Source organism: Delphinapterus leucas, chromosome 9 (assembly GCF_059928025.1).
Source record: "Delphinapterus leucas isolate spDelLeu-1000000601 "Yukka" chromosome 9, BTC_Dleu_Yukka2, whole genome shotgun sequence".
Taxonomy (NCBI): Eukaryota; Metazoa; Chordata; class Mammalia; order Artiodactyla; family Monodontidae; genus Delphinapterus; species Delphinapterus leucas.
The window spans coordinates 70068741-70084085 of record NC_143137.1 but is presented as its reverse complement, the minus strand read 5'-3'; the positions used below and the strand labels follow the sequence as shown (position 1 = coordinate 70084085).

The 15345-nt window shown below is 39.6% G+C and overlaps 1 pseudogene; it reads left to right on the top strand.

The window, feature by feature from the left end:
* The window catches only part of LOC149748426 (uncharacterized), a 38139-nt pseudogene extending 24595 nt beyond the window's left edge, over window positions 1-13544 (top strand).
* The last annotated feature ends 1801 nt before the right edge of the window (window positions 13545-15345 follow it).

Here is a 15345-nt window from a genome sequence, read left to right as displayed (position 1 = left end):
TATTTTCACCTTCTATACGTTGCTTGTTCTAAGAATTTATCCATTTCTTCTAGGTTGTCCAATTTATTGGCTAATAATTGTTCATAGTTGTCTCTTATTGTCTTTTGCATTTCTGTGTTATCAGATTTAACATCTCATCTTTTATTTCTTATTTGAGTTTTCTCTTTTTTAGTCTAGCTAATGGTTTGTGAATTTTGTTTATCTTTTCACAAAGCAATTTGTAGTTTCTGTGATCTTTTATATTGTTTTTCTGGTCTCTAGTTCATTTCTTTCTGCTCTGATCTTCTTTATTTCCTTCCTTTTGCTAACTTTGAGCTAGTTTGTTCCTCTATTTCTAGTTCCTTGAGGTGTCAAGTTAGATTGTTTATTTGGATATTTCTTTTTTCTTAATATAAGTGTTTCTTGCTATAGCTTTCTCTCTTAGAAATGCTTTTGCTGCATCCTGTAAATTTTGGTATATTGTGTTTCCATTTTCATTGTTTCAAGATATTTTTGATTTCTCTTCTGACTTCTTCGTTGACTCATTAGTTGTTTAGGAGTGTGTTTAATTTCCATGCATTTGTGAATTTTCCAGCTTTCCTTCTGTTATTGATTTCTAGTTTCATACCATTGTGGTCAGAAAAGATACTTGATATGATTTCAGTCTTCACTTTGTTAAGACTTGTTTTGTGACCTAGCATATGATCTATCCTGGAGTGCTTGAGAAGAATGTATATTCTGGTGCTCTTGGATGAAATGTTCTGTATGTATCTGGTCTTCTGATTTGAAGTGGACAGACTGATTGATGGAGTTTTCTGGACTGGGGCAGAGGGGTCCACTTTTTAGACTATATCTTATTGTACTTAATTTAATCTAGCTTCCCAAATAATTGCAAATATTAAAAATAGGTACATGCTATGCATAATTTGCCCTATATCTTAGCAAAATTATGACATTAATTATGGTAGTGATGACAAAAGAATCTTTTTATTAGTTTGCTTCCATCATGTTTGATTCCAGAGTTGTTCACATTTAGAACAATCCTAAGGTTGGAACAAATTGTATTTCAAAGGGATAAAACTCCTTTTGAGGTTTTGAGGTGATTAAAGTGATGGCAATGTAAATGGAGAAAAGAAGACTGAAGGAGAAAGGGAAAGGGAAGGAAAGCAGACGGCTTACTTAGAAGGTGAAAGAGCACTTCTTAGAATCTAGTTTACTGCACTTTGGTTTCTTTTGGGCCCTCCTGGGAAGACATTTACTTATTTTCATTACTAGTTAAATTAAATAGAATAATGAATACTGATCATTTAAAGTTAGAACTATACAAACCCTTCCTAGGCATTTTAACTTAAAACTTTTTCCCCCCCCAAGCATTTGGTCTTGTAAAGGAAAATGGCATAATCAGCTTGAGAATAATAGTTTGAAGAATATTTATCAGAGTAAGTGTATCCTGTGGTAAACAGAGCAAGTGGAAAACCAAATTCCAATCGCCATTCATTCTCCATCAGAGAAATTTAATTACAGTGGGTATATGTAATTTATATTTCAAAGAAGGCAACATATTTTGAAAGGATAAGAATAATTACTCCCATGTAACTTAAAGACTTTCTCCATTGCTGAATTTAAGCATCTGGGGAGAATTCTCTGAGCAACTTTAGGCACATCTGGAAATGGGGTTGATCTTTGAGCTTTACGGCCACATGCCAAGATTCTGACTACTGCCTTTTTCTGTCAGTGGGATATTGTTTTGGGGGGAGGTTTTACATAACCTTCATAGAGAGCTCCTCATTTTCTGCTTCTGGGTGAGTTGTTGGAGCTGAATTGTTGGTGTTCCTGGACTTTGTTCCTACCTCAAAACATAATGATCCCAGACAGCCTGGAGTGGGGAAAAAGTGTGCTAGCTTCTAAAAATGTTATTTTGTGAGTCAGGCAGCTTGAGGGTGCTGGAAAGGGCGCTGAGCTGGGTGTTACGAGATTTTGGTGCTCATCCTAGTTTGGCCCCTGTTGGGTGATTTTTGGCTCTAACACTTCAGTTTGAGGCCTCTTTCTTCAAGGCTTAGGAATGTGGACAGAATTTTAAAATTCTGTAGAGAAAAATTAAACCTTAGTTGCATTTTTCTTTCTCAGGAATTCTTTCCAGCTTTTTTGGGGGGGGGAAAAGTCAAACTGAATGACATCTAAAATCCAGTTTATGTGTTACATTTTAGATACTCTGATTCTAATATGTATACTCACAATCCACTTTGTTGATGGAGAAAGTGGGGCAAAGACAGACAAAATTTCTAGATCACAGTCGTGACTTGAGGTTTTAACAGAGACCCAAGTAGTTTAAGTTATAGTTCTGTTATTTTTTAATCTCTGCCTAAGAGATTCTCTATTTAGATAGGATAGAGGTTTTGCCATGTGATTTTAATGTGGTAGGAAAGATAGGCCTCCAATAATGAAGTATGGGCTTCAGACCCAAGGCTGTGGCTGCCCAGGCCGCTCTGCCTCCCAAGGAAGGCTTACGTAGATTTTTCAGTTTAACTTAAAATACTGTTGTTTCAAGAAAGGAACAAGCAGTAGATTCTCGGGGAAAAAATGAAATGAAGGTCAAGATGAATCCACATATTTGTTTTCTTTTTTTTTACCTTCAGGGTTGTAAGCACTTTGTTACCACCTCTCACAAATACAACTTCTACTCCATTCAGCTAAAAAGGGAAATGAGTTCTCCTCCTGAAGCGGCAGACACACTAGCCGTGATAACCTCTAATGCTCATGTGCACTGGAAGGTACTGGCTCACCCGGCCCCCAACCCATCTGCTTTCCTTCTCACAGGGTCCCATGAGGCAGGTCTGATTATTATCTACATTTTACAGATGAGAAAACTGAAGCTTTGACAGATTAACTAAGTTATTCAAAATCTTCTAAAACCATTCATCTTTTTGAAGTTTTTAATCTACATTTTACCAAACACTCTTTTGAATTCTATTTCTCTTGCCTATTATTTCCCCGCCTCTATTCTTGCTACTCTTGTTGAGTATTTGCCATTGACTGGCTCCAGCTAGGAAGCAAGATCAGGTACTTCCATTTCCTGGTTTTCATGGAGCTTTATGCAGATGAAGACAGTTTAGAAATAGTATATCCCAAATAATTCTTCAAAATAAATAATTTAATATGACCTAGTGCATAAATTTAAGTATCAGGAGAGTCATTTTGTCATATGGACTAGATTTTGATAGAGTTTATGCTACATTAAGGAACATCCTATATAGGAAACTCTACTCAAAAATAAATGAAATGGTTATTATTCACTTTACAAAAATGTCTTTTGCTTAATAAGAATAATAGGCCCTTTAAAATCTGATATTCTTCTAACACATTAGGTGCTAGGTGAATGGGTTTAGAATCTCAGAATTATAGTAGAAAAAAAAAAAAGCCTGTGTTCTTGTGTTTACCAAAAGGGTTGATGGATGTCAATAGTGGGGGAGGTGTGTGTGTGTGTGTGTGTGTGTGTGTAGAAACTGCGGATAAATAGGAACTCTAGTTTCTACTCAGTTTTGCTGTGAACCAAAACTGCTCTTAAAAAATAAAGTTTATTAATAAAAAGATAAGGGGGTTAGTTAGAATTTCAACTCTGTGACTCACTATTTGTGTAATATTGAGTAAGTTGTCTCTCTGAGTCTTAGGTTTTTAGTCCATAAAATGAAAATAATAATAGATCCCATACCAATATTGAGAAGATTAGCTGAACATAACTATTTATCTCTTTCTCTTGGCTCTTTTTGAGTACTAAAAAGAAAATGCTGGTTCCTTTCCCCCTAAATGCCCTTAGGTTGCATATGAGGGACATGGTAAGTTTGTTTGTTTGTTTGTTCATTCATTTATTTTTGGCTGTGTTGGGTCTTCCTTGCTGCCTGCGGGCTTTCTCTAGTTGCGGCGAGCGGGGGCTACTCTTCGTTGTGGTGCATGGGTTTCTCATTGCGGTGGCTTCTCTTGTTGCAGAGCACGGGCTCTAGGCGCGCGGGCTTCAGTAGTTGCAGCACGCAGGCTCAGTAGTTGTGGCTTGTGGGCTCTAGAGTGCGGGCTCAGTAGTTGTGATGCATGGGCTTAGTTGCTCCGCAGCATGTGGGATCTTCCCGGACCAGGGCTCAAACCTGTGTCCCCTGCATTGGCAGGCGGATTCTTAACCACTGCACCACCAGGGAAGCCCGGGACATGGTAAGTTTAAAGCAGAATAAGACCAAATCCAAATATTCTACCTCCTCGTCCAATGCATTTTTCACCATCCCACACACTTCCCAGAAACCCAGCTTCACATACAGTGAGAGATGCCCATCTGCATAGGTTGTAACTTGTGTGACCTGCGTCATGGGGGATGCTCGTCAAGTTGGTTGGCAGAAGAACCTACTTGGTGGGTTTTATTTGTTAAGATCATCCTTAGGTAATTGTACCAGACACATTTTTCAGGCCCTGTTCAGTTGCCCCATAATCATTTTCAACAGCCTAAAGCTGTAAGGAGGCCTCTGAAGCTGTGTGATAAGGAAAAATAGAGGCCTCTTCGTCAGAGAGCCTAACTGTGCTCTCGAGTCCGGAGGCAGACTTGAAGCCTAGTGGTTTTGACAGGTGAAGAGCTGTGCACTTTAGTCACGGATGAGCCATTCCCAGAAAAGGATAACTCACTCTGTCTCTTGGATGGTTTAATTGCTTAACTGCCAGATGGTTTCTTCTAGTCCCTTCTAACTTTATTATTTTGATTCTCCAAATCACAAGCACACCTTTTCTATAAAGCAGAGGTTTTTAACTCTGGAATCAAGAACTGCTTTGAGAATCTGATGAAGACCACAGACCCATTGCTTAGAAGATGCACACGCACACACACACACACACACAGACGCACGCATGTACACAACAACAACCTTTACAGAATGTCTGAATTGAACTTCAGAGAGCTAAACTCTGCTGCAAAATAACTCAAACATCAAACTTTCCTCAAACATTAGGAAGCAAAACTAATGTTGGAAAAAAAAAAAACAAAGTAAAATATTGAGCAGTTGTTGCTCTCTCTTAAAAAAAATGAACCCCTAAAATGAGCCACTTTAAAAAAAAATGTTGAATCTAAAGGGTTATTTCTTACTGCAGTTGAAGAGGATTAGGTGTGGGCTGCCCATATATATAGGTGGTCAAGAGCCTAGAAGGGTCAGCAAGAACCATCTCAGCAAAAAACAAAACAAAAGAAAACAACAAAACTGCCTAATTCTAATGAAACAAAGGCAGCCAATATTTAAGATATTTCTTTAAATAATAATTCTTAAGAAGGTATTATTCTTCCTTTCCTTACATCAGAAGAATATAATCTAGGCTTTAAGAAACATGTCCAGAATAAACAGTCACACACTGTAGCAAAAAAAGTGCTTTAGGGTGGAAATCTCTGGGTGGGAAAAATGGGATCAGTAGACTACCTGATACGTTTGTGGAGGATTGTTTTGAGAGGATGTTTCAAAGTGAGGGAATTCCTCACTATGTCCTTATAGTGGCATAGAAAACTAAACTAAATAAATAAAAAAAATTGAAGAGTCATTTTCTGGAAAAATAAAAGTTGAATGCGAAGGACGTAATTATAGCTCACTACTTGGTTTAGCAGCAAACAGTTTACATAGCCATAGTAATTTTTTTTTTACATCTTTATTGGAGTATAATTGCTTTACAATGGTGTGTTAGTTTCTGCTTTATAACAAAGTGAATCAGTTATACATATGTTCCCATATCTCTTCCCTCTTGCGTCTCCCACCCTCCCTATCCCACCCCTCTAGGTGGTCACAAAGCCCCGCGCTGATCTCCCTGTGCTATGCGGCTGCTTCCCACTAGCTATCTATTTTACATTTGGTAGTGTATATATGTCCATGCCATAGTAATTTAAACATAAATAATCGGGTGACAAGAAAGGACGCTAATTGTCATCTTTGATATTAAGAATTGAATATACCTAAAATGGATAAATCAAGAAATACTAGCATAAGCATAATTTTTAGGAATTGGAGATAAATACTTGAAAAACAAAAGGCGCTAAAAGTGCTTAGTTTTTTTTTTTTACCTGTGCTATACAGTAGGCACTCAACTGTCAACTACTTCATAGACAGTAGGGTACATACATCATTGCCAATCTCCCAACCCATCCCATCACCACCCCTTCCCCCTTGGTGTCCATACGTTTGTTCTCTACGTCTGTGTCTCTATTTCTGCTTTGCAAATAGGTTCGTCTGTTTTTCTAAATTCCACATATATGCGTTAATATACGATATTGGTTTTTCTGACTTCCTTCACTCCATATGACAGTCTCTAGGTCCATCCACTTACAATCTGTTTGCAGGGCACATATCAAGTTAACCTTAGAAATGCATTCCAGTATACATTAGGTGCAGACAAATACTGTTTGATTCCACTTACACAAGGTATCTAGAATAGTCAAATTCATAGAGTCAGAAAGTACATTGGTAGATGCCAGGGGCCAAAGGGGGACGGTGGGGGGAGTGGGGAGGGGGAATGGGGAGTTAGTGTTTAAAGGGGACAGAGCTTCAGTTTAGGAAGGTGGAAAATTCAGGAGATGGATGATGGTGAGAGTTGTGCAACAATGTGAGTGTACTTAGTGCCACTGAACTGTACAGTTAGATATGGTTAAATAGTATGTTTTACATTATGTGCCTTTTACCACAATGAAAAAACATTAAAAAAAATAAAAGTGCTTAGTTGTTTTCGGCAAAGGACAGCAATGTTTTAATATGACTTTTTAAAGTCATATAATGGATCTTTTGTTTGACACAAAATCCCATGTTTCTGGGTCAAGTTTTACACAAAAATCCAGATCAGAAAATACTGGAATCCAACTCAAGCCCATTCTGGACCTGAAAACTGCTGCTCCCTTGTTAAGGGACTTGTGTCCTCACTCGCCCTTCCTCAACCAGCCCCTGCTCCCCACCCCCAGTGCATTGTGTTTTCCAGGCCTCCCTTTGATGAATATTTGTACTACTGTCTGTTAAGAACATTAATTTGGAGTTCAGTAATTCCATTCAATTTTACTTTTTTTAACTGTGTTTTTAAAAATCACACATATAGTGTGGTCCTAATCATATAACACTTTTATCTACCTATGTCTAAAGCTGCCCAGAGGTATCTAGAATTGTGTTCAACAAAGATAATATGGGCTAATCTGGGAAAAGGGATATGGTTGATTTATTGCTTTCTTTCTGGCCGATTTTCTATGTTGCTTGACTTTTTAAACAAAAGACAATTGTTTTTGTAAAAAAACAAACTGATAAAAACAATTTCATCCACTTACCAACTCATTTTGAAACTCTTTTGATAAGTGAAATGGTAATTTTTTCTCTTTATCACTCTGCGTAATTAGTTGCCAGGACTAGGTCCTTATCGAGCTATCCTTTTATGTTTCTGTCCAGCTGTATTTGCAAGTATGTAAGCTTTCTGAGGTCAGATATTTTAATTTTTTTGTGTCTGTGTTTTCATAGCTATATCTCCAGTGCTTGGAGCAGTGCCAGGCAGGTGGTAGGCCCTCAGAAAACATTTTATGAAAGACTAACTAGATAAAGAACCTGTTGCATCTTTCATAAGAACTGGTATGTTAGCAAAAAGTGTTTATAAGAAGTACACAAATGTTACTAGGTATTCAGCATGCCCTTTTGAAGGTTCTCAAAACACCTAATTTTTTTCTTTTTTTCCCTCTAAGAACAGCTTTACAAGGCAGCTATCAGGCCCATGGGATTAGAGATTTTAGTTGCATAACTGTCATTGGTTGTTCCTCATTTCCAGTGCCACTGACCAGTGTAAGATGGGTGTGACGTGCATCGCCTCTTCAAAGGAGCAGTATGGAGAAGCAGTGACTCATACCGTAGTGAGAAACGGAAATGACGATCCAGATAAAAATGTCTAAGCCCTTGGTGAACCTAACTGAGAGCTACAGAGGGTGGAGGGGGAGTCCTAATGTGCCCACCGCTCATGTCCAAGCTGCTTGGGCTGCACGACAGGGTGATTCCCAGGGCCCTGCCTCTGACTTTGGCAGGATCCCAGCTCCCTGCTTCCTTTTATTCTTTAGGCTCTAGGTACTCAGTCAGCTTCCCTTTTCTTTGTAAACCCACATGTGGCTGTGGAGTATGAACAACCCCTTTTCCTCTCCAAGCCAAGGCATTCTTCTCGTCTCTTTGCTCCTGTAGCATTTTGGATACAAGAAAATGTGCTGGCTCTGCGCTCACATTCCAGGTTAGACAGACTTGGGTTTGAACCCTTTGCCACCTATGGATGTGGACAAGACACTCAGCGTCTTTAGAGCCTCTGTTTGCTCATCTGTGATAGTACCTACCTATGATATTATTGTGAACTACTAAATAAAAATATTCAGGTAAAGCACTTAGCATAGTGTCTAGCTGACAAGAAGTTAACAACAAGGGTTAGCTAGTACAGCTGATATTGTTTCCAGTATTTGTTTACATATTTGTCTCCTCTAGTAATGAACCTTTCCAGGACAGAGACTGTGTCTTAGTCACCTTTGGTATCCCATTTGCTTAGCAACATAATGTGAGTGTAGAAGTTGCTCAGTGAATCTTTGACTAATGAATAATTGCATATATGCATGTGTACATATTATATATATATCACGCACATAGATATGTATAGTATAGAATGAGATGAAATGGCCTTTTGAAGCTCTAGTTTGCTTATGAATATGGATAGCATTATTAGAATAATTATATATAGCATTATTGAAACTCTGATTTATTTATATTGGAGATTTCTCCTCACCATAATTGGAACGTTTCCAAGTTTAGTTGCTCTCAGCCTCAAGAAACTTGGGTCTTCAGGGCAGGACCCAATTTCCAAGAAAGGAGACTGCATTTCCTGGCACAGGGAGAATCAAGGCCATTTGGCAAGGAATAGGATATCTGCAAGATTGTCGCATTATTGTTGTATAATTATGTATCGGTAAGATTACCATTCGTTGAATTATTATTTGGTGCCTCACATTCTTCAAGGTAGGTATAATCGCCATTTTACAGAGGAAGAAGCTGAGGATTAGAGAGTGTAAGTAACTTGCTCAAGGTTACACTGCAAGTAGGTGGACAGCTTGAGCCCACATATCTGTATGACTTCCCAACCTGCCTTTTTGCCAGATATGAAAATCTCTGAAAATCTGATGAGAGCAGAAAGTTCTTTCCTCTGATTCAAAAAAAAGAAACCCCAAGGGACATACACATCACGTTTTATATGCAATTGCAGGAACTTTGTAACCCCCCCATCCCGCCACTGAAACACATTTGTGAAAGCCCTGCGGATGTACTGACACCCCATTAAGAGCAATGAGTCAATTTTCAACAAAATAACCTTGAAATATGTGTTAGCCTTCCAAGTCGTCACAATGTGATACTATTTGTCAAACATGTCTGTGGCTCCAGCTTGAAGGCGTACTCAGAACCCATTTACTGGCCACAGAAGAAAATCAGTCCCCGTTATTTATTTTTGTTTTCTCCAAAGAGTATTTGTTGTCCTGCCTCTTTGCTTCGAATGACTTTGGGCCATTTTCAAAATTGCAAACCATTCTGCAAGGTTTAAAGAAATCCAGAGAACATGCAGTAGGCTCAGAAAGAGCCTCCCTCCCTCCCTCACACATCCACCCATTCACAACTTCTTATGGGCAATACAACCCCATCACATGACCCCATCAGTAACAAATTGTTGGGTCATTGATAATATAGGCTTTGGTGCACAAGGGTCGTTTCAAGTCCGGGTACTTACTCTATCACTTTCCTTCTCATGGAGATAGTCATTCTACTGTACTGTGGCTGACAGCCATTGGCTTAAAACAGATGATGTCCTTCATATTTTCTCAGCACATTTAGCGTTGATTCCTGCAACTCAAGGTGTGAGCCAGGAACCAGCAGTATCAGCATGACCTGGGAGTTTGTTAGAAATGCAAAATGCCAGGCCCCACCCCAGACCTACTGAATCAGTACTTGCATTTCTAACAAGACCCCCAGGTGATTTGTACATACATCAGAATTTGAGTAGCATTAATTTAGATAGTTCTATGTAAGCTCAAATATTGTACATAGATGTTGCGGAAAATGCTGAGTTGCTGTATTTTGGGTGATGGATATTGAAAAAGAAAACAGGCAAAAAACTGCAAGCAGACTGAATAGACATAACAGTTCTCTCTTCAGCAAGCAATGGGTATAAATATGTGAAATGGTTAAATTCCAGCTATTTGGCTTCTTCACTTTAGCCTTTGGAATTGACTGTTTTTCCATTTCCACTCCCTTTCATGTTAAGTTTGTGCTCTGTTCTGACTCACTGACTAAAGCTCATCATCCAAAGCAACATTTTTAATTTGCTTCTCTTGGGAGTAAGAATTTGTGGTTTCATCTCATGAAACCACAGGTCTTGTGAAGTAATCCAGTTTAGTCCCAAATTAGCAGAAAGATTAAGGATGCAACCAACTGACCAAAAATATATTGTAAACACAAGATGCAACCACAGATCTGTGTCAAAAACTGAATGTTCTGCCTGGAAAATTACATTCCACGGGAGACTCTGCAGAACTCTGTAGCTCTAGCTGGAGCCCTAGCTAGCACTCTATTATCTCCTGAGCCATTATTTGGTGGGATGTTGAAAAGGGTCCCCCTTCTCTCTTACTCTACTGGTGGGAGAAAAAATTGAAATAAGCCTTGTAGAAGGCAATTTTGGAAATGTATCAAAAGTGTTCATAAATTCTTATTCTGTGATCTAGTAATTCCAGTGCTAGAAATTTATTTTAAAGTAATCATATGTATGGATTTGGAAGTGAAATGGGATGTCAGTTCTATGATGACATGGCTACAATATCTAAAGGAGGCAAAACAACCCTTCTGCTTGCTACATCATGGGCACCCATCTGTCTGCTCTCTGCCAACCCCACTCCCTGCCCCTCAAGACTTCTTCAGAATCACTGAAGGTCTTTTAGAAAATCATTCGATGATACGATTTGGGGCTCAGTTTCCTCACTGAACATGAAGTTTGGGATAAAGGCAGTGTTTCTTAGAATATTATCTATGTAGACAACCTGAGTGAGAATCATTTCGCCTGCTTGTCTGAAACGCAGGTACCTGGGCCTGAATTATCACAGCACCCTGTGAAGGAGAGGTTATTTTCTTTTTATGGAGAAGGAAACTGAGGTTCTGAGAGACTTTCATTTTACACTTGGTGAGAGGTAGAGCTGGGATTTGAATCCACTTCTACTGATTTAATTCCAGTGCCTGTTCTGTTGCTCTAGGTGCTAGGGAAACAGGCAGGCAGACAGGTGCAGACCCCTGTCCTCCTAGCTCGCATCCTAGCAGGGACGACTTTGAAGACTATTGTCACATGCCCCACGTGGTTCCTTAGAGTGGTTTTTTTGGTGAAAAGTTTTTTGAGAATCTTTAATTTATGGCCATGGAAATAGAAGATCTAAAAGTTTTAGCTTTTTCTTGTCTTTTTTTGAGTTATAGAAAATGAGAGATTCTCCTCCAAATATTTAATATTCAAGAGCCACCGAAAGTGCTGCATCTTACTTGTAAGTTACAGACCTCTCTAGTAGGGATGCGTATTACTCAGCTTGGAAAGATGGTGCTGCCATGAACTGGAGCAAGACTGACTCCCATTCTGTGGGTTATGTTTGCTTCGATCAGATGTGTAAGCCTTGTTTTTTATTCCAGGGAAGCCCTGGTTTCCTGTGTCGGAGTTGCAGGTTTGATAACTGCCTTCAACCTGTGCTGTTTTTATTTCCATTAAATTCTTTGAACTGATCCCAACTGTTGGGAAAAGCAAATTTCCTTTAAAGGAATAATTAAAGAAATATATTTATTGAGTATTTCTTGTGTGCCTGGCACAAGCTAGGCCTCTTGTACCAAACGGCCAAGTTACGAATGTGAAGGAAAAGTTCTTGAAGGAAATTAAAAGTGCTACTTCAGTGAATACATGAATGATACGAAAGCGAAACAGGCTTATTGCTGGTATGGAGAAAGTTTTAGTGGTCTGGATAGAAGATCAAACCAGCCACGACACCCCCTGAAGCCAAAGCCTAATCCAGAGCAAGGCTCTAACTCTCTTCAAGTTTGTGAAGGCTGAGAGAGTTGAGGAAGCTGCAGAAGAAAAGTCTGAAGCTAGCAGAGATTGGTTCATGAGGTTGAAGGAAAGATGCCATCTCTATAACATAAAAGTGCAAGGTGATGATATAGTATAGAAGCTGCAGCGAGTCATCCAGAAGATCCAGCTAAATTAACTAATAAAGCTGGCTATACTAAACCATAGATTTTCAATGTAGATGAAACAGCCTTATCATGGAAGAGGATGCCGTCTAGGACTTTCATAGCTAGAGAGGAGAAGCCAATGCCTGGCTTCAAGGCTTCAAAGGATAGGCTAACTCTCCTGTTAGGGGCTAATGCAGCTGGTGACTTTTAAGTTGAAGTCAGTGCTCATTTACCATTCTGAAAATCCTAGGGCCCTTAAAAATTATGAGAAATCTACTCTGTCTGTGCTCTATAAATGGAACGACAAAGCCTGGATGACAGCACATCTGTTTACAACATGTTTTACTGAATATTTTGAGCCCACTGTTGAGACCTACTGCTCAGAAAAGAAGTTTCCTTTGAAAATAGTACTCTCATTAACAGTGCACTGGTCACCCAAGAGCTCTGATGGAGATGGACAATGCGATTAATGTTGTTTTCATGCCTGCTAGCAAAAATATCCATTCTGCAGCCCATGGATCGAGGAGTAATTTCAACTTTCAAGTCTTATTCATTAAGAAATACATTTTGGGGCTTCCCTGGTGGCGCAGTGGTTAAGAATCTGCCTGCCAGTGCAGGGGACACGGGTTCGAGCCCTGGTCCGGGAAGATCCCACATGCTGCAGGGCAACTAAGCCTGTGCGCCACAACTACTGAGCCTGCACTCTAGATCCCGCGAGCCACAACTACTGAGCCCGCATGCCTAGAGCCCATGCTCCACAGCAAGAGAAGACACCACAATGAGAAGCTCACATACCGCAACAAAGAGTGGCCCCCGCTCTCCGCAGCTAGAGAAGGCCGCGTACAGCAACAAAGAACCAAACATGCCAAAAATAAATTAATTAATTAAAAAAAATATATATATTTTGTAAGAATATAGGTGCCTTAGGTAGTGATTCCTTTGGTGGATCTGGGCAAAGTAAATTGAAAACCTTCTGGAAAGGATTTACATTCTAGATGCCATTAAGAACATCATGATTCATGGGAAGAGGTCAAAATATCAACAGTAACAGGAGTTTGGAAGAAGTTGATTCCAGCCCTCCTGGATGACTTTGAGGGTTTTGGGACTTCAGTGGCGGAAATAATTGCAAATGAGTAATAGCAAAAGAACTAGAATTAGAAGTGGAACCTGAAGATGTGCCTGAATTGCTGCAATCTCATTATAAAGCTTTCACAGATAAGGAGTTGCTTCTTATGATGAGCAAAGAACGTGGTTTCTTGAGATGGAATCTACTCCTGGTGAAGATGCTGTGAAGACTATTGAAATGACAACAAAGGATTTAGAACATTACAAAAATTTAGTTGATAAAGCAGCGGCAGGGTTTGAGAAGATTGACTCCAATTGTGAGAAAAGTTCTTCTGTGGGTAAAATGCTATCAAGTAGTGTTGCGTGCGGCAGAGAAATTGTTTGTGGGAGGAAGAGCCCATCAATGCGGCAACTTTACTGTTGTCTTACTTTAAGAAATTGCCACAGCCTCCCCACCCTTCAGCAGCCACGGCCCTGATCGGTCAGCCGCCGTCAACCTCGAGGCAAGACCCTACACCAGCAAAAAGACTACAGCTCGCTGAAGGCCCAGGTGATGGCTAGCATTTTTTAGTAATAAAGTGTTTTAAATTAAGGTGTGTACATTTTTTTCAGACATATTGCTGTTGCACACTTCCTAGACTACAGTCTTGTGTAAACGTCTGTGCTGGGAAACCAAAGACTTCATATGGCTCGCTTTCCTGTGATATTTGCTTTATTGCAGTGGTGTGGAACCGAACCTGTTACACCTCCAAGGTGTGCCTGTAGTCTACTTTAAATCCTTTCTGCCTCACTTTGCTAAACTTTGCTCTAAAGTTTAGTTGATTAAGAAAATGATCAATTAAAGTGCAGTTTTGTATATAATCTTAACTCATTGGAAGTGCAGTAGTGTGTGATATCCTCTAAGTAACTGAAAGCATTATTTCCAAAGGGGAAGACACGCAATAGGTTAACTCCCAGTGTTAATACTGTGAATCCAGTTTTGGGGGGTAAGTTCTGTTAAAGAACCCTATGGCTTTGAAAATCCTGCCATGCTATTTAATGCTCTTTGTTTATATTTGATCTTCAATTTTATGGGCTGCTTTGTTGAGTGACGGTAACAGCGGAGAATTAGGTAATCTTCGATGGGATGAAAGGAGGAACGGAACTGATTACAAATAAGTCAGCTTTTTCATGTACAGCAAAGAGGAATAGTGAAGAAGCAGCAACACATCCTTAAAATGATTCAGTAATTTACTAGGGCATTTTGAAGCCTCACTAAAAATTAACAAATTGATGTTAATGCATCTTATTTAATTTTGTTGGTAGGTTGTCCAGTGCCTTGAGACTCTGGTTACTGGACTCAGATGATAATCTCTACCAAATGGCAGTAATCTAACATTTGAAAACCATCTCTCTTTTCTGTTGATTATAGTGAGGCAAAGACAGAACAAGGTGGACCCTTCCCTAGAGTGATTTTCACAAAATTTAAATTTTGATTTATTGACTGCACAAAGAAGCACTCTGACAAGTGTTGCTACTGCATCTGACACTTGTCTCACTTGAGGTTATGAGTGCCTTTGCTGAATACCAGATCTATCTACACACATTTAAGTAAATTAGATCAGATTTCAATTCTAGATCTCTAGGAACTGCTTAAATGCTCCATCGTGAAATGGAAGCAGCAAGGCAAGTAAGCTGGCCTGGCCCTGTGCCCCAATAGCAGGATTAGGTCACGGCTCTGGCTTTGTCCTGTTGGTTCCTGCTTGAGGAGCTGCTGTCCTTTGGGTGCTTGCTGTATTCCCATCAGCAAATCAAGGAGCCTCTTGTGACTATCCATTCCTGATCAGTGGTTCATCTGCTAGGACACCAAGCATGCATTTTGCATGCATCATCACTTCATATGAAAATCTCTGATATCAAGAACCACTGAGTTCAAAAGGGCCCTCAAAGATTGAGTCAGATGCATGCCTTTCGGTTTGGTTTACAGCCCTGTCTTAGGCTCTATACCTTGCCTAAAGACTTAGAACTAGAACGTGGAAGAGTCACACCAAGTCTCCTCCCTTTGCCCCTCACT